Source organism: Lycorma delicatula, chromosome 1, assembly GCF_047948215.1.
Source record: "Lycorma delicatula isolate Av1 chromosome 1, ASM4794821v1, whole genome shotgun sequence".
NCBI lineage: Eukaryota > Metazoa > Arthropoda > Insecta > Hemiptera > Fulgoridae > Lycorma > Lycorma delicatula.
The window spans coordinates 330,103,532-330,127,241 of record NC_134455.1 but is presented as its reverse complement, the minus strand read 5'-3'; the positions used below and the strand labels follow the sequence as shown (position 1 = coordinate 330,127,241).

The window sequence follows — 23,710 nt, the reverse complement described above, 5'->3', positions numbered from 1 at the left end:
GAAAATGTTAGTAATTTAATATTTTATTCAATAGCCTACAGAAATATTGATATCGTTTTTTACCTACGGCAATAACAGTGCTTTGTAATGCGGAGAATTAAGTAAAATGTTTTTCTAATATTAACAAATATTACATTTACTATACTGGCGCAATAATTTATAAAAGGCTATTTGCTATGGTAATTTACGCAAATATTAGTAATATGTCTTGTTTGAATCTGTCACATAATTTACTTTTAAAATGTAGTTTAACTCGTACAACTGTAGAATTATGCTGTTAATTTTGAAAACAAAATTGAAATAATTTACCGTCGGGCTGGTATACGCTATTAAATCATTTACATACGATGCGGTGATTTCATTCTTGTGGCCCGACGCCTTTTTACGATTATTTTTCTAAACCAAGGTCGTTCGGAAAGTTCTCGGCTTGACATAGAGAAGGCGCAAGTATGACATGCATCGTATAACGACTATGATATTTATCAAGTATGATACTATAAATGGTGTGCTGCGAAGTTTCAAACGAGTGAGTTTAATAGCTTTGTTAGCGGTGATCGAGTAAAGCAAACAAGTTTTGACGTTTTTTGAAAAAACGGATAAAATGAAGTGTTGTAAAATACTTTTAAATATTAATTATTTGTTTTATGTCAATGGACATACAAAAGAGTTAGATTCTACTATAAAGGATTCTTCACCTTCGTTTTCGATAGTAAAACAGTGGGCTACTGAATTTAAATGTGATCGTAAATCCTTAAAGATGTAAGATATAAGTCAGGTCGACCCAAAAACTGCTACGACGGACAAAATCGTCACTAAAACTCACAATACGTTACTGATTGATCACCGACTGAAGGTGCGTGCGTGACAAAGTTTTCGATAAAACGTGTCCATACATTTTACGCGATATTTTGAGTATGAAAAAAACTTTCCGATCTATGGGTGCAGAGTTTTTGAACAGTCGACCAAAAACACATTCGACTGAATACTTCTCGAAGGAGTTATACGTATTTAAATGCGGTCCCGCCGAGTTTCTTCGACGTTTTATAACTTTGTAAGTAGATGAAACATTGATTCATTTCCCAAAAGATCAAACAGTGGTGCAAACATTCAGTAACTGAATAAAGGTATACAAATAATTAGCGCTTGAAAGTACCAAGGGTAACTTTTTTTACCCAAAAATATAATACATAAGTAAAGTGAAATATTAGAGAAAAGTATTTGAATATTATTTTATTACGTCAAAATTTACTATAATAAAATAAGCACTTACATTTTCAAAGTGTTTTCTAAACGATAAACAATCTGAAGTACAGTATACATTTTGAGAAAAAAAATTAAAATACGATTACATATCAGGATAATTTAATTAGGGGATATGAGGGTTTGAGTCTTTTTCCTTTTATATATTACAATTATATTTTATAAACGTAAAAACAATTTTGGTAAAGAAAAATTTGAATAGAATAACTCGGGGTTGGATCTTAGAAGCTTACGGGGGTAGTTTAGAACTTTTTTGACGATTATGATTTTATATTCCCTTAGTAACTCTAATGTTATGATCCCTTAGATTAAGTTCCATAGTTACATAGATGTGTGTGGTGAGCGATGTGTCAATAACTATTAATCATATTACCGTAAAAGAGTACCGTAGGGTGCAAAATTTAAGGGATAATTACTATACAGCCTATGGTACTCGGGAAACATTTAAAACAACGGGGAAACACAGAATCCTTTAGCATTTACATTATATTTTACATTTTTAGCATTTTATATTTTTGAATCCTCATCAAACAATTTGTGCTCCCACGAAGAAGATGACAATTACTTGTGAAAAATTTAGCAATAACTCTGTTTAACAATGGCGTCGGGAATTGTGTGATGTCATTCTTATTATCTCAATTACTAAAAAAAAAAAAAACCAACTAGTAAGTATGAATAATTTATTTATTATATGATAATAAAAAATTAATCTATTGATCAAAAATAATTCTATAATTCAAAAGCAGAATCCAACGATATTTTTGTGATTTTGTTACAATTAAGTTTTCAAATAGGTACAACAGTTTCAACAAAAGTATTTTCTATATAATTACTTCAAGGTACTGAGGAGAAGCTCTTGCAGGGCAGCCTGATTTAAGTATTTCCAGTATCTACTTATAGAATGTTTGGCGTGTTGTCTAATTCAGCACTTAAACTATCTTTTAAATATACTCATCTTATCTTTTTCGTTTTTCTACATACACTCGCGTAATACGTAATAATTCTTTTCTTTTTTTACAAAAAATGGATAATCGACAATTAATGTTAATTTATTTCTATTGATAATAACATTAAAAAGCCCCCTAACCGTTTACTGAAATGACAATCAAAACGCTAAACAAAATAAAACATTATTTAATAGATTTTTGGTTTTAGTTACTTTTTTAATTCTATTTATTCAGTTATCGCTATTTTCATTATTATAAATTACATACTTTATTCTACTGTTTTATTCAATTCAACGCATTTTACGTGTTATTAAAAAAAAAACAATAAAAAACACAAAGCAATGTACTTACATGCATGTTTATTGTTGAACAGGACATTTCAAATAGTTTTGTTTACAACAGTTATTAACTTCAAACAAGTTCCACATGAGCGCCTTTTGTGATGCGTAAAATAACTACACGTTATTAATTTCACGCCACACATTACGAAGAACATCTGGAGTTACTTCGTTAATTAAAATTTCGATTCTTCTTTTTAGTTCATTGATATTGTCAACCATCGTTGCGTACACCCTGACTAAAAAAGAAAGAAATGAATGGCGTAACATCAGGGAATCGAGGTGGCTAGGGAGTCAATCCGACGTTGAGAAAATTGTTCATGTAGGTTGTCCCTAACGGGTAAACCCCGATGTGGTAATGCGCTCATCTTGTTAGAAGTAAACGTTGGGTTGCCGATGTTCAATTTTTGGTACTGCATACTTCTGTAACATGTCTAGATAACTACACTAGTAACGTTGGCTTGGTGAAGAAGAATGGTCCGATCACTTCATAAGCAGTCAACGCCCAACAAACTTTCGGGCTAATCAATTTTCGGGCTATCAAATTCTGTTTGTCGAACGATATGAGGGTTCTCCCTACCCCAAATTCGACAATTATGACTTAACGTGTCCAGAAACATGGAAGGTAGCTTCGTCGAAGAAGATATCCTTTTCTAATAACGCGTTATCTTAGCTCACATTATCAAGAATCTCCACGGAAAAATTGTAACGCCGTGGTTTATCGACATCTTCAATTGCATGCACCGACTGAACTTTGTACGATGAAGTTTTAGGCGCTTGTATAGAACTTTTACGATTGTCGACTGCAGTATTCCCAGTTCCAAACTCGCACGACGAATCGATTTACCCGGGTTTCTCGGAAAAGTTTTCTTACTCGAGCCACAATTTTCTCGGCGACGGGAGATCTGCCAGTACCTTTTTTTGTGTACTACACTTCCTGTATCCTTTAACTGCTGATAAATAGTCTTTATTAGAAGGATCACGGCCGTACTCTAAACGAAAACGTCTACAAACAGTAATAACAGATCCGCTAACAGGAAACCGTAGTACGCACATCGCTTTCTCCTACATGGTAACCACTGCTCAACTGAGGATCCTCCTGTCTACACCGCACCGGCGTGTTCATTCAAGTTCAACAACAGTAACTATAGTACCTACACTAAATTTTGTGTTCACCTGTGTATTACAAAGTCAATTGTTATTTTGATTGTTTTAATTCTAGAGGACATATTTTTTTATGACCAATATACTTCTTTGAATATTACACAAAATCTCACCAGTATAATTATTTCAAATGACATATTAGGTCCTGTACGTCTTTTTTAATATTTAACTCTAATATAACTATTATATTTAATAACCTGAGAAAGTGACTAACAATAATTTGCTAAACTAATAATGAAAAAGTCGGTAATAATACATTACTTACCAATGCACGCACATTTTTAGGTAAAGCTAAAAAAAATAATAAGTTACCTTCAAGTGCCAATCATTCGAATACTTTTACTTCAGTGACATTCGTGGGAATGTTTTTTCCCCCGTGAATAATGTAGTTGAAGAATAGCCGAAATTATGAAAGGAAATTTTGTACAGCTTTAAATGTAACTAAAATTACCGTTTTCAGACGTAGAACCATAAAACAAAGCGGAAATAATTTTTTTTTAACCTCCGGGACCACCGTTAGGTATTGCTTCAGAGGATAAGATGAATGTTTTGTAGCGTGTGAAAATGCCATGCCTAACCGAGATACCAACTCGGGATCTCAGGATGAAAGGCCGAGAAGCTACCACTCGCGCCACGGAGGACGGCAAATAATTATTGACAGCCTCCGTGGCGTCAATAACTAAACCGGAAATAATTATTAACAATGATCTCACTTATTGACTATTCTCAAATCCAGAGCCCTAACTAATATATATATATATATATATATATTAGTAGCACGAACAATGGAGTTCCCCGTAAGTACTTTTTCCTACTATAGTCTGTTAAAGAGAATATTGTATTGGTCATCAATATTATCTAGCGCTGTTTGTCTACAGCTTGTTTTGCTTAACTCTCACCTATTTTCTTTTTTAAGTAGAGTATACGCTTTCCTAACATAAATCGTAGAAATACTGAATTCGATGAATAATCTAAGTAAAATTTAATTAAATATTTTAAACTTTAACGTTTGCGAGAATAAATAAGTTCTGAAACCAGTTAACGTAATTTTAAATTTGTAGTAATGAGTAATGAGTGTAATAATGGAGTTATGTAATTTCAAATGCTACCGATCCATCCGCAATCTGCAATGTGATTTTTCCTACCTCGCATTTATATTCAGGGAATCAGAACGAACCTTTTTTAATTGTTAAAAATTGTTTGACATAAATATCTTTTATTATTAAAATTTAAAAAAAAAACAAAACATGCCGATAATTGGAAAATCATTGTAATAAAAAAACACCAAATTTTATTAGGAAAATGAAAAAAGGTTAGTTGTCAGGTAGTTATCAGAGCGTAGTTTTAGAATTTCATCTGCTCATTTCAGACAAGCGTAAAGTCTATTCGTATTTAGATAAAAATAAGTCGACAATTTTTCTTCAGAAAAATTTTGTTTAGTTTTCTTCAGATTTTTAAAGAATTTTAGCGATGAATTTTAAACCGCATATGATAACGAAAACAAGTGATTAGGGAATAGAATCGCACAGTTTCATTTTTTACCGCAGGTGTAAATGAAGTTAAATCTACAAATCACCGGCAAACATATATCAGTACTAGTATACACTAGTAAAGATTTTCAAAGCGTTTTCTGAGTACGAGATGGATGTAAAATACACTAGGTACTGACAACTATGAAGGCTGGTTGGAATTAGAATATCTTGTATCTCATCGGTACAAAATCATTAAAATTTGATAGCACGCTAATAAGTTTATTTCAACACGCCATAAGCAAATTTTTTTATAAAAGATACCGATATCAGAAAATTTTGAATATTGAGCTCATGATTTATATTTTGATACAAGATAGACAGATTTCAAGATTTGCATCGGTTTTATTCTCCGATGTTTCCTTCACTAATTGAAGCAACTTCATACTACTTAAAACAAGCATATAAGAGGTGTGGCTATTAAATAACGAGACAAAGGTGCTACAGAAAAATTGCGCATGCGCCCAATTCGTACGACCGGCAGCTGCGTAGCTTGAAGCCTTCTCTTTCGATTGTTGCCACTCCAGTTTCTGTAGATATATTAATTTGGCCGTGGCCTTCGTTTGGTAACATCTGTTTTTTTGTTTTGCCGAAAATTTAAGTGTTTAATTAGAACAAAGAACTGTCGTGAAATTTCATACGAAACTTGGAAAAACCGGGACTGAAACTTATCTTTTATTAAAAAAAGGTATGTGGCAATGAATTTTTATCACTTACGCTGGTTTTTGAGTGGTTTAAGCGTTTCCAAGATCGCCGAGAAGATGTTGAAGATGATCAAAATTCAAAGCGATGATGATTTTTTTTATATTCATGGGATTGTGTACCTTCACTGGGTTCCTGAAGATCAAACTATTAATCAAATAGTGAACTGGGGAACAATTCAATAGTTCTATATATAGAACTGGGAACTGGAAAAACAAGTCATGGATTCTTCATCAGGACAACCCATCGGCTCACACTGCATTGTCTGTCAAGACGTTTCTAACTAATATAACATCCAAGTGTTAGACCATCTTCCTTATTCGACTGACCTCTCTTTTCCTGTTTAGCATCCGGTAACTAGCGTTTAGATAATACTTCAGAGGATGAATGAGGATGATATGTATGAGTGTAAATCAAGTGTAGTCTTGTACATTCTCAGTTCGACTATTCCTGAGATGTGTGGTTAATTGAAACCCAACCACCAAAGAACACCGGTATCCATGAACTAGTATTCAAATCCGTGTAAAAATAACTGGCTTTACTAGGACTTGAACGCTGGAACTCTCGGCTTCCAAATCAGCTGATTTGGGAAGACGCGTTCACCACTAGACCAACCCGGTGGGTCTTATTCGACTGACCTGGCATCATATGATTTTTATCTGTTCCCCAAGGTCAAATCTGCATTAAAAGGAATAAGATTTCAAACCGTTGAAGCTGCTAAAGAAAAAGCGGCACGCGTCATGAAAGAGCTCAAAGAAGATTTCCAGCATTGTTTCGAACAATGGAAAATTCGCATGGAGCGTTGTAGGGGTAGAGGAGGGGTGTATGTTGAAGGGGATAGTAACTAAATATGTATAAATTTAAAATAAAATATTTTACAGCATTAGTTTCGTTATTTAACAGCCACACCTCGTAATATTCTTTAGCTTTAGAGTAAATATATTGTGAACGATCTGCAGTTAAGCTGCCACATTAAACATATCTTAAAATAATATCAGTGTAAATAAGCACGGCTCCTAACAAATATATCAAACTAACGTACGGTCCCTAAATAATACACATAACTCTAAATAGTACATCAATTAAGAGTACATTAACACACTACTGACCATATAATAATATATATATATATAGAGCAGGGGTTAATGTACATATACACTCACACGCGCTCGTGCACGCTCACAAGCACGCACGGATCGACAGATATATATATAATAATTATTTTTGTCAAATTTAATAAGCAGCAATAACATTTACAAGGAGCTCATTTTCAAGGCAAACAAACACCATGACGACAATAATTACTTTTTTGTTAATGGGGAAAGAAAATGTAAATAACATAACTTTGTTAAGCTGAACTATCAACAAACTTTTTGAATCATACAAATAAAAAATAATAAACAAGAGATAAATATTAAAGATAAAAAACTTGACTGCAAAATAAAAACATTGCTGACAAACACACCACTTTAATATAGGATAATAATGAGCTTGCAGGTGATAATTTTGTATAAAAAATTTGCATAGTACATTATAATATTTATTTTCAAATTTATTTAAACATATATATACATATATACCTATTCATATAGCCTATGACAATCCCAGTAACGGAGAATTCCAAAGCGGGGACATACATCTAAATCGGTTCAGGCGTTGAACTGCTACGGTGGACAGTCGTGTAAAAATAAAAACTAGTAAGACAACGACTTCAACCGTATGAGATACAAGGTTTCGATTCGTTCAGAATGAAGCGTTGAGACGCAAGTTATTAAAACGATTCATTCATGTGATAGATTTTATCACCTTTTTTAAATTTATTTAAATATATATATATAAAACCTGTGACACTGCCGGTAACGTAAGGATTCCCACGCGCGGTCATGCATCTAAATCGGTTTAGCCATTTAGCTGCTACGGTGGAACAAACATACACCCTAAATACATTACACTCCTTTTTGGGCAGTCGTGTAGAAATAGATGTCAAGGCTGTTCGGCGATCACGAAGGTCAGAACTCGGTTTCATGTGTTGTAATCACCAGTTGGACAAAAATCACAACAGAACAAGCAAGCGTTAGGCAGTAACACATTTAACGTAGATACTAATCGATGAACCGACACGTTTGACGATTATTATTATGAACATATAGTATTTAATTGCAGAATCGTATCGCATAAGTAAATTTATAGTAGGATTACTGCGAAGCAGACAATTTATCCTCACAAATCGTCTGTTTGCACTTCAAGTAAAACTACACTAATGCAAATTCTACCGGCTATCTCTGATCTATTTTGAAACAACTTTTAGGAATAGACAGAAAACAAATCCTGGTATTCTAAGACCTTTTCACTATCTAACACGCAGAGTAGATATATGATGAAAGAACACCGAAGTGCTCACGGTAAGCATGAAACCTACAGTGGTGGCCTGCGATAAAAATAATACTATAGGCAAATATCTTCGTCTATAAGAAAATCGAAGTACTATTAATAGTACGTCCATATCGAACTACCACACGATAGAGACTAATACGACATATACATATATATATTCGTACGTATCTTGAAATAAAATAATTATAGCACGGCAAATTCATACGCAGTCCGATCAGAAGGATAAAAACAAGGTGTGTATAAATAAAAGGCGACATAAAAGATAATATTAATATCAATTTACACTGATAGACAAAATAAAAAAATAATGTTTCACTAAGTGTTACACCATTTCTTTAATATTTTTTTTTGCGCACATTACAGATCTGTAAATACAATTTTTCTATCACACTTCGTTTTAAATAAATTACGCTAAAAAAAAAATTAAGGGAAAATATAAATAAAATCTGTAAAATTTATAATTTTGCATGGCCATACCTGTGTTAGAATGATTTCGCTGATGCTTTACTTTTATAAACAGCTCAGGCACATCCTGAATTAATGTCCAACAGTAATCGGCTAGCATGTTAGTACTCCATTTCCCTTTATAGCGGCTTCCATTACTGAAATACCATGGTGGAAAGGTTCACCGTATTACGTTTCCTAGGCTGTCCGGGGAAAAATCCAAATGTGAGTGGAGGAAATGTATTTTTAAAGACATATTACATTCCGTAGCTCTGTATGAAGTAAGAAGTTGATTAACAATATCGTGGTAACTGTCGGATTTTTGTTTGCCGAGAAAAGTTTTGCAAACGTCTTTAAATGAAGCCCAAGCTACACTTTCTACATTATTTAACATTGAGTTAAATACATCATCTTTGACCAACTCTCTTATTTGAGGATCGACAAATATTCCTTCCTTAACTTTCCCCTCACTTACATTCGGAAATTTCTGCCTGATGTACAAAAATTCGGCACTATCCTTCTTCATTGCTTTTACAGAATTTTTCATTAGTCCTAGCTTGATATGGAGAGCGAGGTAAAAATATTTTTTTAGGTTTCAACTAAGGGCTCATGAATAATATTTTTCCCATTTGGAGTTAAATTGTCTCATTTCTTCTACTTTTTGGTGACGTAATGCTTATCCATAACTCGGCTGGCCCATTCGCAAAGAAAACACATGTACTAAGTATAGCCTAATTGCATGCTTAACAAAGTATCTATAACTTTCAAATCACTACATATGTTCCAGCTATATTTTTTATAATTTTTTTTGCAAGGATATTTGTTACCGTTATGTAGTAGAACCACTTTTAAACTATACTTGAACGAATCTATGAAAAGGCGCCAGTCCTCAGGTTTATTAACTAGTCCTAAGTGCAACATAAGCTCATCAATATTTGTGCAATAAACCAAATTATTTTCATCAATAAAGTACTGAGAAAGTTCTTTTAGTCGGCTTTGAAAGGCCGAATTTTTTTTTTTTTTCCAGTAAATTCCAACCTTGCAGTCTTGATCCTAACAGTTCAGCTTAATTTTTTGATAAATTTAGATCCCTAACCAAGTCATTTAATTCACCTTGTGATATAAGATGTGGCTTTTGGAAGATAATTCAAAATCAAAATCACTGTTGTCTTCTTCAGTACTTCCCGATTCATCGCTACTTTCGAAAAATACATTCACTGGTGGCTCAGGAACTGGAATAATTTCACTATGAGGTACAGGTCTGATTGCAGATTGCAATGAAGGATATATTACAGTATTTTTAGATTTTTTAGAAATTCCAGACACACTTTTTAAACAAAAGTAAAAATCGGTTACATGATCCTTTGGTTCACGCCAAACCATACGTACACCAAATGGCAAAGCCTTCCGTGCCATCCTCTTAAATATCCAGAACAATTAATGCATACTATATGAGGAGCCCACGTCTTATCCTGATCACCAATTTTGCACTGAAAGTACAAAAGAAATGCCTTTTTAATTAAAGGTGTAATGTTTTTTCTATTTCATTTTACGGTAAACTTACCACATACATAACAAAAGGCATCCACATCATTTACACAATTTCGAGGCATTATAACACTGCACTGTTAACAAAATTAAGACAGCAATAAGACTGAACATAATTAATTCATTCCTAAATCCAGTTTTTAATACAAACAACACAGCTGTGTTTTCAGCTACATGTTTTGACCTGCAGAGACATGATTAATTTTATCCATGATGGCTCACTCAGTGTTAGATATGATAGCATAATATGCGACTATGATTTGATTTAATTCTTTGTCTAGTAGTGTTTATTTATAGCTTAAACATTATGTTAACCAAGTTAAACAGTAAAATATGAGCTAACAAAATACAATATAGGAGCTAAAAATGCTAATACGTTGAAAAATGAAAAAAATCCTTTAATTAAATTTTTTTTCAAAAATAGTGGGAGATAGAAAGATTCTGAGTTCAAATTCGTTTTCAGCATCAAAAAAACAGATTAAAATCATGTATCGCATGTTAGGAAACAAAAATTATGTTTATCAATGTTATTAGACAAATGTTCATAAAGACCGATTAGAACTCCAAACATATACTTTCAAAAAACTTTTCCTGACGTTTAAATTAATTTTTGATGTAAACAAATTATATTTCTGACTGAAGGCTCGTTTCGCCTGTGCTATACGTAATTTTATATCGCTCCTGCCTTGTTCATCTTTAGTAATTCTACTTCCCAAATAACAAAATTCTTCTACCTCCATAATCTTTTCTCTTCCTATTTTTACATTCAGTGGTCCATCTTCGATATTTCTACTACATTTCATTACTTTCATTTTGTTCTTGTTTATTTTCATACAGTAGTTCTTGCATAGGACTTCATCCATGCCATTCATTGTTTCTTCTAAATCTTTTTTAGTCTCAGCTAGAATTACTATATCATCAGCAAATCGTAGCATCTTAATCTTTTCACCTTGTACTGTTACTCCGGATCTAAATTGTTCTTTAACATCATTAATTCCTAGTTCTATGTAAAGATTTAAAAGTAACGGGGATAGGGAACATCTTGTCGGACTCCCGTTTTTATTACGGCTTTTTTCTTATGTTCTTCAATTATTACTGTTGCTGTTTGGTTCCTGTAAATGTTAGCAATTTTTCTTCTATTTCTGTATTTGAACCAAATTTTTTTTTAAATGCTGAACATTTTATTCCAGTGTACGTTATCAAATGCCATTTCTAGGTCTATAAATACCAAGTATGTTGGTTTGTTTTTCTTTAATCTTCCTTCTACTATTAATCTGAAGCCTAAAATTGCTTCCCTTGTCCCTATACTTCTCCTGAAACCAAATTGGTCTTCTCCTAACACACCTATTTACCCATAGTATTTCCTTCCTTTCCTTTTCCAATGCTTGCGTTCCAATCTCCAGCTATTATTAAATTTCCATCCCCTTTTATGTGTTTAATTATTTCGTCAATTTCCTCGTATACACACACTACCTCATCATCATCATCATCATGATCATCATTATGGGCACTTGTAGGCACATAGACGTTAATTTTAATTTTATCTTTATTACAATGATTCTATCGCTATGCATTTTGAAATACTCTACTCTCTTCCCTATCTTCTTGTTCATTACGAAATCTACTCCTCCCTGCCCTTTATTTGAAGCTGAGTTAATTATTCTACAATCATCTGACCAAAAGTCGTTTTCCTCTTCCCACCGATTCTCGCTAATTCCTACTACATCTATATTTAACCTACCCATTTCCCTCTTTAAATTTTCTAACTTACCAACCTTTTTTTAGGCTTCTACCATTCCACGCTCCGACCCGTAGATTGTTATTCTTTAATTTTCTAGTGATCCCTTCCATAGTAGTCCCCACCCGGAGATCCGAACGGGGGACTAGTTTACCTCTGGAATATATTACCAAGTAAGGCGCCTCTATCTTTTACATGAAAATGAAGAGAGCTAAATTTTCTTGGAAAAAAAACAGATGTAGTTTTCCATTGATTTCATCTGATTGAGTGATGTTGATATGGCCGTTTAAGGCGTCCTGACCGACGCCCTTAACAACTACTGAAAGAGCTGCTGCCCTCTTTCAGGAATGATTCCTTAGTCTGGCTCTCAACAGATATTTCTCCGACATGGTTGCACCTTCGGGCCAGTTACTCTGTATCATTGAGAACTCAAGCCATCTCACCATCGGCAAGGTCTTATCATTCATAGAGGGAGATTTATATGACAGATATTAACGTACTTCTGCTTATGTAATACATACTTTCAAACTTGACGTAACTACTTCTCATGAAAATTCTGAGCGATTTATTTTTTTGTATGTGGTTTATAATATTGTATAATTATTTCTTATAAAATCAATTTTTATAAAGAAAATAAATATTCACGTTCTTATCACAATTTTATCCAGCACGTTGAAATTATTAAAAAAAATAAATAAATTATCAATACAAAGCATTAAAAAATTGACTTTCATCTATGAAAAGTAAAATAATAACAAAACTTAGAAAAAATCTAGGTTGACTATTCATAATTACGAGTTAAATCAATAAATCACTACTAAAAATTTTGGACGATACTTCTACTAAAATTAAAATATTATGGTCTTACTTTTCGCAATTTCCGATTTTTAAAATAATGATTTGTATAAACATATATTTTTTGTCTATATTTTAATAATTTTACGTGGGCATGGGCACGAAATTTACGTATGTGGGTACGGATTTAATAAGGGAATGATTTTAGATGAAAAGTAATCTGGGATTTCACATGAAATAAAAATTTCGCTTACTCCATTTTTAGGAAAGAAATTATTGAATTTATTATATTATATTAATCTATTTTCCTAATATTGAGAAGTATGCACGTCTGAAAGTTTTGCTAAATTTCATTATCATTTGCTGGGATTTCTTGTCGATTTAAACTTTTTTTAAAAACTGGTTGAAAACCATAACACCGTTACAAACACTGATATCTGTAAACCTACTACTTAAATCCATACAAGGCTAATCATCTTACCATTTTAAGTGATCGCAGAAGTAGGTCACATAGTAACATATACGCATTGTATTTGATAATATTGTTTACTTAATATATATATATATATATATATATATATATATATATATATCAAATGCATGTAATTTAATGGTGAAGTTGCTTTCAATAACTGCAAAAGATATAAATTACCTAATTAATTAATCAGACATATCGGTACGCAGATATGATAAGAGATGTGATTCATTATTATTTCCCGTACGAAAAATCATACCACGTTTATAAAAAGGAATATAAATTGCTGAAATGTTGAGCAGTTATTATATTTTTCAAATTTCAACAATTAGATCAATGTCTAATACACGCATTATTGTAAATCAGGAGAAGCGATCTTTTGAATGACTTTAAACGAAACTGATTAGGTAACATAAACTTTCGCATGTCTCCCCCCCCCCCCACCAATATTTTGATAAATGAGGTCCCCTGTTTACGAACATCCTCTTTTTAAAAACTGGTTGGTTGAGCAGGTACTGAATTTTTAACTTTTTTATGAATAGAATTTTCAGATACAAAATGAAGACCACTATAATATTAAAATAAGTGATTCACAATTGCGGACGAACGAAAATGTGGTAATCATTTTATGCGTACAAAACGAGAGAGAGAGAATCAGAATGAAGGGAGTGTAACAAAGCAGTGCATAAAAAAATTAATGTGGCAAAAGAGTATTTGCGTTAAGATATTTTACAGCGATCCATCGATTTAATGATTTACATGTTACAGCTTTATTTTACAGATGATATAACACAGAAATTCTACAGTTATTCAAAAAAGAATATGAAACGAAGATACGTTAACATGTACCAAATATACACAAATTGTTCCACTGATTTATTTGTCGTCACTTTAAGTACGTAATAGTATAAATTAAACGTTCCTTTAAAAATATTTTTTTAAATTAATTTTATTAATTTTTTTATTGTTTTGCTTTTTATACATTAGATCATTTCAGTGCGATATAACATAATCAATTTTACACAATATTTCCAATTAACGTTTTACTACATAGATATTTTCTTTAGTATAAAATTTAGATTTTATTTCAGATTCATTTTTAATAAAAAAACAAAAAAAAAACATTTTTTTGTTAATAAAACATCAGTCGTTTTTAGTATAGGTCTAAATTTACATGTCATACAAAGTGACACGTTCGTTAGTTCGTACGGGATAATTTGCAGATAGATATATCGATTTCAAATGCATTATCTTCATATGTAGAATACTTTCTGTACTCTACAGGATTATGTCGTTCACGATTACCTTACGTAATTATCTTACGACAAAAACTGAGCCAGTTATATTAAATGTCTGCCCATTAGTAAGTATTGTTTGGCTGTATACATATTCAGAATCATCAATCGCTGATGTAAAATTTTTCATCAGAAAACACTGCACGAGCTATCTGATTCAAGTCGAATTTTGTGAAAAATGTAGTAAAAGTCGGGTGCTAAAACATTCTATTAGTCGTCTGATCGATTTTATTACGGATTTATATCGAACAAAAATATTATTTAATCAATTAACTATAAAAGAAGCCCGTGATAAAAGTATAGTGATTTCTTACTTATGAGATACACGGTTTCATCTTTCATTTCACGATCTGTAGCATATTTATTCATTACCATAGAACTTAATAAAACAAAAAATAAATAATAAACTATAAGATATGATCGATTATGCTGACTCGTGATAAATAATTTGATACTTATATTAACTGTCAATGTATTTTATAACGTTTGGCATTTTTTGTAGGGTAAATAGAATTTGATACGATACATAATGTTGTTGCAATTCTAACTAATATCCGACTAAGCAATATTGTAAAAACAGTAAATCTTCGTGACTAAATTATCTATTTATCTCGAAGTTAATGGTAAGCGGAATGGTAATGGAAGGCAGGTAAATATTTCTGTACGTAGGAAAACCAAAGGTAATCAAGAAAGAATTGTATTTTTCAACCGAATTCTTACTCAGACATCACTGATGATTTTAGTATAGAATTATTGTTTCAGTAAAAGTTATTCTACTTCTTCAAGAATGTGAGAATGGTTTTATTTCAGGTGCTTTTTTTAACATTAGAGATCGCAGCAGAAATGATTATCATGTTCAGTCGTACTGAAAATATTCTTTAATACTTAACAGAAAAACTCAACCTATGCATTCCTTTCGAATCTGCATTTGTTGGAAAATGAATCACATCGGTAAGTTTAATAAGATGAAAATTAGGCAAAAACCTTCGATAGATCGCCTGAATCAATGTGTTCAACAGTTAATGAAGAAGGGTTGCGTTTATGAACAAAAACAAAAAACAGAGATAAAACTATTACCGAGATGATTTTTATTAATCAAATGTTCAAGCAACACATCAACCAGCTCTAAGATTTCTATTTTTTATGAAAGACCATAATTCGAATGCTTAAAATTGGGGAAAATACAAGATACCAATCATTTCTCCAAATAAAAAAAAAATAGTTTCTTACTATCTCAAAAGAAAATTGGACGAATCGGAAAGGTGCACTTTTTATTACTGCAGAAGACTGGAGAATGTAATATTGTTACAAAAAAAAATAATAATCTTGTTATAATAGAGAGGAACATCAAAAAAGTGATCTTGATTGTATCTGTTCAGAAATAAAATCATCAGATTAATGCATTTTCTTCCTAAAAACCAAATTTTGGTTTTTATTTTCTAGTCTTTTTAAATTATTATTTATAGTAACAGCCAGTAACCATAATGTGACTAATTATGTTATTTGATTAGTATGCTGATTGATTTGCGCGTGCACACACACACACACACACACACACACACACACACACACACACACACACACAGCGAGAGAGAGAGAGAGAGAGAGAGAGAGAGAGAGAGAGAGAGAGAGAGAGAGAGAGAGAGAGAGAGAGAGAGAGAGAGAGAGAGAGAGAGAGAGAGAGAGCGAGGGTGAGTGATAGAGAGAGAGGGGGGAGTTCAACTTAAAAGAGGTCCCATGACTATGTAATTTGTACATCTAGTAAAAATTAAATATTTTGTTAAAATGCGTATATTGATGGAATAATATGGAAGATGTTGGTACAACTGCAGCTTGGTACTTGGTGCAACTGGAGCAAGTGCAAGTTTTCCATGAGCTAACTAATGCAGATTATGCTAAAAGAGTTGACACACAATTCTCAAGGTTCAAGAACTTCAATAGAGGCAACATTAGCATTTTATTTCAAGTGTTTTTCACAGATGAAGCCAGGTTTCACCTTGGTGGATACGTTAATAGTCGGAACTACTCAACCTGGGGTACTGAAAACCCGCACATTATCTTTGAATCTCCCTATACCCACAAAAAATAGGCGTATGGTGTGCGGTTTCAATGCGATGAATAGGAACCTTATTTTTGAAAAAACTGTGGATGCTGTCGTATATCAAGAAATTATCCATCAGTTCATAGCATTACTGCATGAGGATGAGCGTGACTGTTGGTTGCAACACGACAGCGTTACTGCCATACAGCTCGCTGTACTATGGAGATTGTACAGAATTTTCCCGGCAGAAATATCATTTCTAAAGGATATGGCAACCAAGAACCCCTCATCTGAACGTCTCTCTGTGGGGTTATTTAAAAGAAATTTAAGTTATGTGTTCGCCAGTAAACTATTATTTATAGACGAAACTAAGTGACGGGGGCCTCTTTTACGTTGAAGATTCAGTTAATATATATATAAACAATACAACGGTACCATTATAAAAAGCCATTTTCTTCAGTTACTTTGGTTGGCTTTTATAATTACAAAACAGTTGTTATTTTAACGTTCATTTAAAAGCCAAAAGAAAATCTTACGATTTTCTTAAAATAATCTTGTGTAATCTACGTAATCTTACGTAATGTAATCTTACGATACATGAGAAATTTTCTAGCACAAATCGCTTTAGAAAACTATTTTATTTTTTTTATTTTTAAAGCATACATCACTTTTTAACGAAATACAATATTGAGCCCAAATATGTTTGATTTAGAGCAGAAAGTTTGGTATTTTTTATAAACCAATTTCAAGATTTTCATACTTCCATTAATACATTTTTTTAAAAATCACACCTCAAAAGAAGTAGGAACTAAGAAAGTTATGAGAAGATACATTTATTGTTGAAATCTTAAAATTACGCGTCGTTAAAACAGCACGCTACGACAAAGTGAACAGGTAGAATCTTTATCGGTTGATATAAAGAAAATAAAACGAGTGAAGAATTTTCTCTCCATCACAGTGGTGAGGAGAAATAATTTGGGTATGAAAAACGTAGTGAAATCTTAAAACAAGGATGCATATGTACTCCTAATTTAATTCAAATTTCCAAAACGTAGAAGTCAAATATTAAATCAATTAAGGAATTCGATACGTTAATAATTATTTACATTAAAAATGTCAGGGAAGAGTTCGACCAGAGAGAAGCAGAAAAAAGAAAAATCAACAGAAATAATAGTAATTAAATTTAAAAAAATTACTAGATGTTGAAATCAAGTAATGAATTGAACAATACCCCCCCCCCCCGCAAAAAAAAGTACAGAAAATAGGAGCATAATCTGTTTAGGTATAGAAATTATATAAACATTATAACAGTACTGCCAGTATGAGAGAAAATTATTAAGAGAAAGAAAGTGTTAATTTCATTTTACTTATATTTAATTTGCCGAATAACCCGAGGAACTTAATACAAGCTAACGCCATTTAATTGTCGGAGTTATAAGAAATCGTAGCGTTAAAAGATAGTTGCACTCAATAAAATTCAAAAATATTAAGCGCTCGTTTAAAAAATGTTCTTTAAATTGATGGGCGTATAGCTTGAAAGTAGTAAATGAACGTATTAACTAAAGTATGTACATTTTTAAAATATCGAATCTGAACGATAGTGTGAAATACATTCCTTTAATTGTACAACATAAAAATATATATTTACGTCTCACTTATTGAAAAAAAATATAAACTCGAATCTTTAAATACACAAACAAAACAATTATTCGAGTCTTCAATTTGTCTTACAAATAATTAAGCATTTTCCACGATTAATAAATTTAAATGAAAATATATTACGCAATTCGATGGAAGATCTTTTTATTAACGATTATGATGGGAAATTAATTAAGTGTATTACTTCTGTGTGTGATGAAAATCGGTATAATTTTTTAGAAAGTTGTAAAAAAACTGAATTTTTAGTTGAGCTTAACACAAAGTGTATTGTCTGCCCAATATGCACAATCCATTCTAGCATCGATAATTAACAAAATAAAAGATTACCGTGTTACTCGTAAGGAAAAGGAAATAAAAGGAACTGCAATTACAACCCAAGGAAGATTGCGTACAATACGAAAATTTTGAAGTCAATAAACCAAGCGAGAAGATACCTTTAACAGTAATACACAAATATGAAACCTGTTATACACGCTTACTAAAGCGCCCGAATAAAATGTATGCACTATTCCTGCTTCTTGAATCACTGAATATCCACTAAGAGGGACGTCCCTGTTTTACATTGTTGCTGATAAAAGCTTGATAACGGTAAACAAGAGAAACAAACTGTCACACGTGAATAAACAGCTGCCAAAATCTGTATATGTTAAGACAATAGGTTTTTACATCGATTTTTACAGAAAGGTGCGTAGTTGAAAATTATCATTAGCAAAACCAGTGGGGAAAAATTGCAAAGGTTTTTTCTTCTAGTCTAACAAACTGCAACAATGTACACTATTTTTATTAAACAAGTTAACCCGTGCAGCATTATATATTTAACGTTTGTTATTTTAATAAGTTCGAATAAAAAATATGGAGATAAATAAAAATAATAATTGACTCTCAGAATTAATAGGTTTGCCATGCAGTCGGGACTAGGGCAATATAATTCCGATAGCGAAGAATGTCGTAGTAGGTTTATCGCTAAGTAATTTCATTCCTAGCAGGCTTGCACACATGACATGTAGCTCTCAAAGCGGTGGAATAATACCGGCAGTGCTACCAACATCACGGATCCAAACAAATAAACCGACTTTCAACTCTTATGTCGACTTATTGATACGTTAAATCTCATTAAAATTACACCTATCGTATCGGTGCGTACTATCACAAATTACTAATTACGCAGTAACCGAGAAATGAATCGACCAAGTTCTGATCTGCCTAGATAAAACATACCGCTATCGAACCGGCGAGTTATCAGTTCTTGATAATAACAAATCAAACAAGAAATGCTGAGCATCATAAATAAAATTAAATATTATCATCATCATTAAATATTATATAAGATTAACTACAGTAAAAACATCTATTTTTAAATATTCGCGAATACTATGAATAATTATTATTTTTTATTTACGATTAAAATTCCTTGAATCTACTTTAAAATTCTGTACATTTTCTGAAGCGTAGATAAAATAAATTTTGGGCTCATAACGAAAAAACCTTAACGTTGATGAAAATTAGTTAAAATTTTATATTGCAGTAGATACTCATTAAATTTCCTCAGTTCAGCTGTAAAGTGAGTACTCTCGTTAAAGCCTATCAGGGCTAACCGGAAGCGTCACTAGGCGGGTGTCTTCCCCTACGGGTTTGGGATCTAAAATGAGTAAGGAAAATATTCGTTATAATACAAAAGAAAGAAGGAATACAGAAAGGATCTTATTCCAAAAAAGTAAAAAGAAATTTTGTATTCACAAACAAAATTTCATTAATCTTTTGAAATCGGGTTCCTGATCCACCCAGACTGAAACGATGAGTAAGATATTTTAGTCAATCGATGCGGCCGATTAATGTATACAGCGCCACAAATGTATTTGCAAGATTGTTTTATAAATTACCTTTCTTTCACAGTCGATTAATAATGAAACTAACCGAAGCGTATTAACAAGTAAACGAATAAATTAATACTCGTATTCAAAAAATACAGAAAAGTTTGGACAACAGAATGTACGCACAGAAAATTTAATCAGAACAATACAGAAATCAATCGCCTACATCAACTGTGCCATTCAATAATTACCGAGCTAATTTTGGTGGAAAATAAATTTAGCGGTTTCTATATCGCGCCTAATAGTTTAACAAAACTGCAAAAGTCTACACTAATTTTTATTTAACGTATTAAAATGAGCCAGAATAAATATTACCATTTTATATGGTTATATATAAAATTAAAAAAAAAAAAAAAATAAAGAGATACATGAAAATAATAACCGACAATGAAAATACCGGTACTGTTACTACAATAATGTATTTTAATTAACCGTTTAAATTTCACAATTTCACTAATTTAACAGATTTTTAATTACATGAATGTACGAAAGTGTGATTAACAGACATTAAGAACTATTGAACTTCGTAAGAGTTACATTACGTTCACCCATTTTTTCAGAAGTTAACACAATTCTGAAAACTGACAAACTTTTTAAACTTTAAAAGAAGTTAATTACTTTTTAAAACCCTATTTAGACTACCGTTTACAAAATAGAAGTATAATTTTTTTTTATACGCATCAAGAAATCTATAAAAATATATTTATGAACTAAATCAGTCCCGTAATGTTAAATCAAAAACATCTCATAACATTTTTATTTATTAATTTCATCTTATTTGTTAAACAGAACAGAGGCATTATATGTAAAATTAAAAAAGAAAATATATATATTATATTGAAATAATATTATAAATAAGAGAAATCATCAATATTTCCTTCAGAAGTCCAGAACAGCGAAAAATACTTGTTTTTCTGTTTAATAAAACTGAAGAATCTCATACTGTACTGACTACCGTGATTTGAATTTCAGTGATTTGTAGTGAAGCTATTTCAACCTTAAGTATTAATTGATATTGATTACAGGTAAGTGGGATTCAGAATCACAGAATTTGCTATTTATAATAAAACCAAGCGACTGATATGGGCTTGACTGACATGGAATTGAGTTCTTCAATCGTTAAATAAAAAATATTACAACAATTGAGTGTTACTTAAGTAATTCCACTTATGATTGTTACGAAGTCTGAGAATAATTATACATAGTATAGTATTTTATAATAATTGTGTACACTACATCCGCTTATAAATGTTTAGGGTATACAGAAAATGAGGTTACGCGAATAAATTTTACGGTTTAATTCGTAATTATTTAAGTATGAATCAAACCGAATCAAGATTTAACGTATGACGCGCTCGAACATACATAAACTATTAATAAAAGCTACTTGTTTTAAGACGCATGACAACAGATTTAAGTATTATTACAGAAATATTCAAATATGTTTATTTTGGAAAATAAACATATTTAAAGTTGATGTAAGTTCAAAAACAGATTTAAGGTCGTGTAAATTAAGTACATACCGAATGAATGTTTAACGTTTTCTTAAATATTTAGGTAATTACATTTTTCTCCTTTTGGTTATTATAAACAAAGCATGAATATAATTTGCCAGAAAAATTTGAATAAAAAGAAACAAAGGTGACACAAGTAACATCGAAATGTATCCGTTAGACGATTCTAGAACTTCTGTTGTAAGTAGGCAAATTCAATAGTAACCTAAAGGAAAAGAAACTGAGTTAATTAAAGAGTGGATATAAATTATAGAAAACATTTTTAAATTTAGAATCGGATGTACAAAGCTTTGTTATTTTAATTTGTAACGTGCCGGTGAGGCTATTAAACAGTGGGATATTTTTTAGCTAAAAAAGAATGATACCACAGAATAATTACCTTTCCTCGTCAACCTGGCTGACTGCGTGCAAACGCCAAGTTAAAATAATATAAATCGTTGAATTGTTAACAGTATTTTTTTACTGAATGTTAGTATTATTAAAATTATATAAAAACGATTGAAAAAAACCGTTTAATTACTGATTAAGAGAAAACGAATGAATATTATTTTTTAATATAACATGTTTATTCATCAAAATTAGTACATTGCACTTAATGGAAAAGTTCAAACAATACATTAATATGCAAGTGCTGTTCAAGTTCAAAAGAAACATGCAACAATAAATTACTCATGGTTAATCCTGTGAACGATTAAACCTATTTCGTTTAAAATTGTTTAGGTAGTATGAATTAACAAACAATTAATATATGAATTGCTTATTGAAGATGAATTTCATTTATATAAAATACCAAACTACAACGCAGTATAGGTTCAAAATAAATTCTTAAAATACCAGCATAATAATTTTATTTAAAGGTAAAAGTAATCGTTACTGTTGTATTTGTTTTACAGAGTTCCCGATAATTATTTTTCAAAATCGGTGATATCACGAAATTTCAACTGTAACTGTATAACTTTATAAAAGTACTTTAAACCTAGAAATTAATTACTAAACCAAGTAACAGAAAAAATTAATGCAAGTTATATTTCTGCATATCCAACACGTAGGTTAAGGTACGTATGCGATGTGGCAACACCGGCCGTTAAAGCCGGTCGATTTCAAGCAAAATTGATCGTTTCGGGCGGGAACAAACAGGCAAACATGCCGTAGATTGTTGTCATTTGTTGTGTTGGTACTACCTAAAAGCTTATAGGGAACATAACAAGCATAGTTGCTTACCTGAAAAGCAGGTGAGCCGGTGAACGTTGTGGCGGCGCGCGGAGGATGAGATAGCACGTAGTTACCGACACACAGACCGAAGCAGCACTAGCTGGCAACTGACAATGTGAACTGCAGCCTTACTGATCACGTGCGCTCCGCAACCAGTCGAGCTTCGCCATTTTTCGTTTTGGTTCTGAGCAGCATTTACCTTTCGAAATACGATTAAAAACATACATTTTTAAGAAAAATTTCATAAAGTTTTTGTAATACACTGGGGTTTGAAGTAATTTATAATAAGTTATACGTATTAACAGTAATATGTAGAAACTAGGAAGAAAATTTAGGTTATGTTTTGCATGCAATTTGAACGCAAATCTTTTTCCTACCTCTCCCACTACTTTATACTCCCATTCTGTCTCTGCGTATGTATGAGCGCGTGTCCGCATATGTGTATGATAAAACGCAGGGAAATAGAGTTAGCAACAAATCCTCCAAACAAAAATTCTTAAAATTAAATGCGCCACCTGAGCGTATGAAAATAAATTGAAAACAATTTAAGTTATAATTAATAATTCGAAGATTTAAAATAAATATACTTTCTCACCCGTTAACAAATGTTTCAAAATTAATTTCGCGACCGCAAAAGTTTGAAATATAAAATAATAACGAACAATGATACAATTATTTTAAAATATTTTTTTAAATATTTCTTAGTTATTTTAAACTATGCGATTATTAAATATTATTTCATGATGAAAATGAAAAATTTGTTGACTAATCTTTATGGTAATGA

General features: G+C 31.6%; 1 protein-coding gene across 1 annotated transcript in view; it reads right to left on the bottom strand.

The window, feature by feature from the left end:
• Positions 1–23,305, bottom strand: part of LOC142334251 (facilitated trehalose transporter Tret1-like) — a 220,480-nt gene extending 197,175 nt beyond the window's left edge. The window contains exon 1 of the mRNA XM_075382125.1: positions 22,936–23,305. The gene's annotated coding sequence lies outside the window, so the exon portion shown is untranslated. The remainder of the gene's footprint in view (positions 1–22,935) is intronic.
• Between the last annotated feature and the right edge of the window lie 405 nt (positions 23,306–23,710).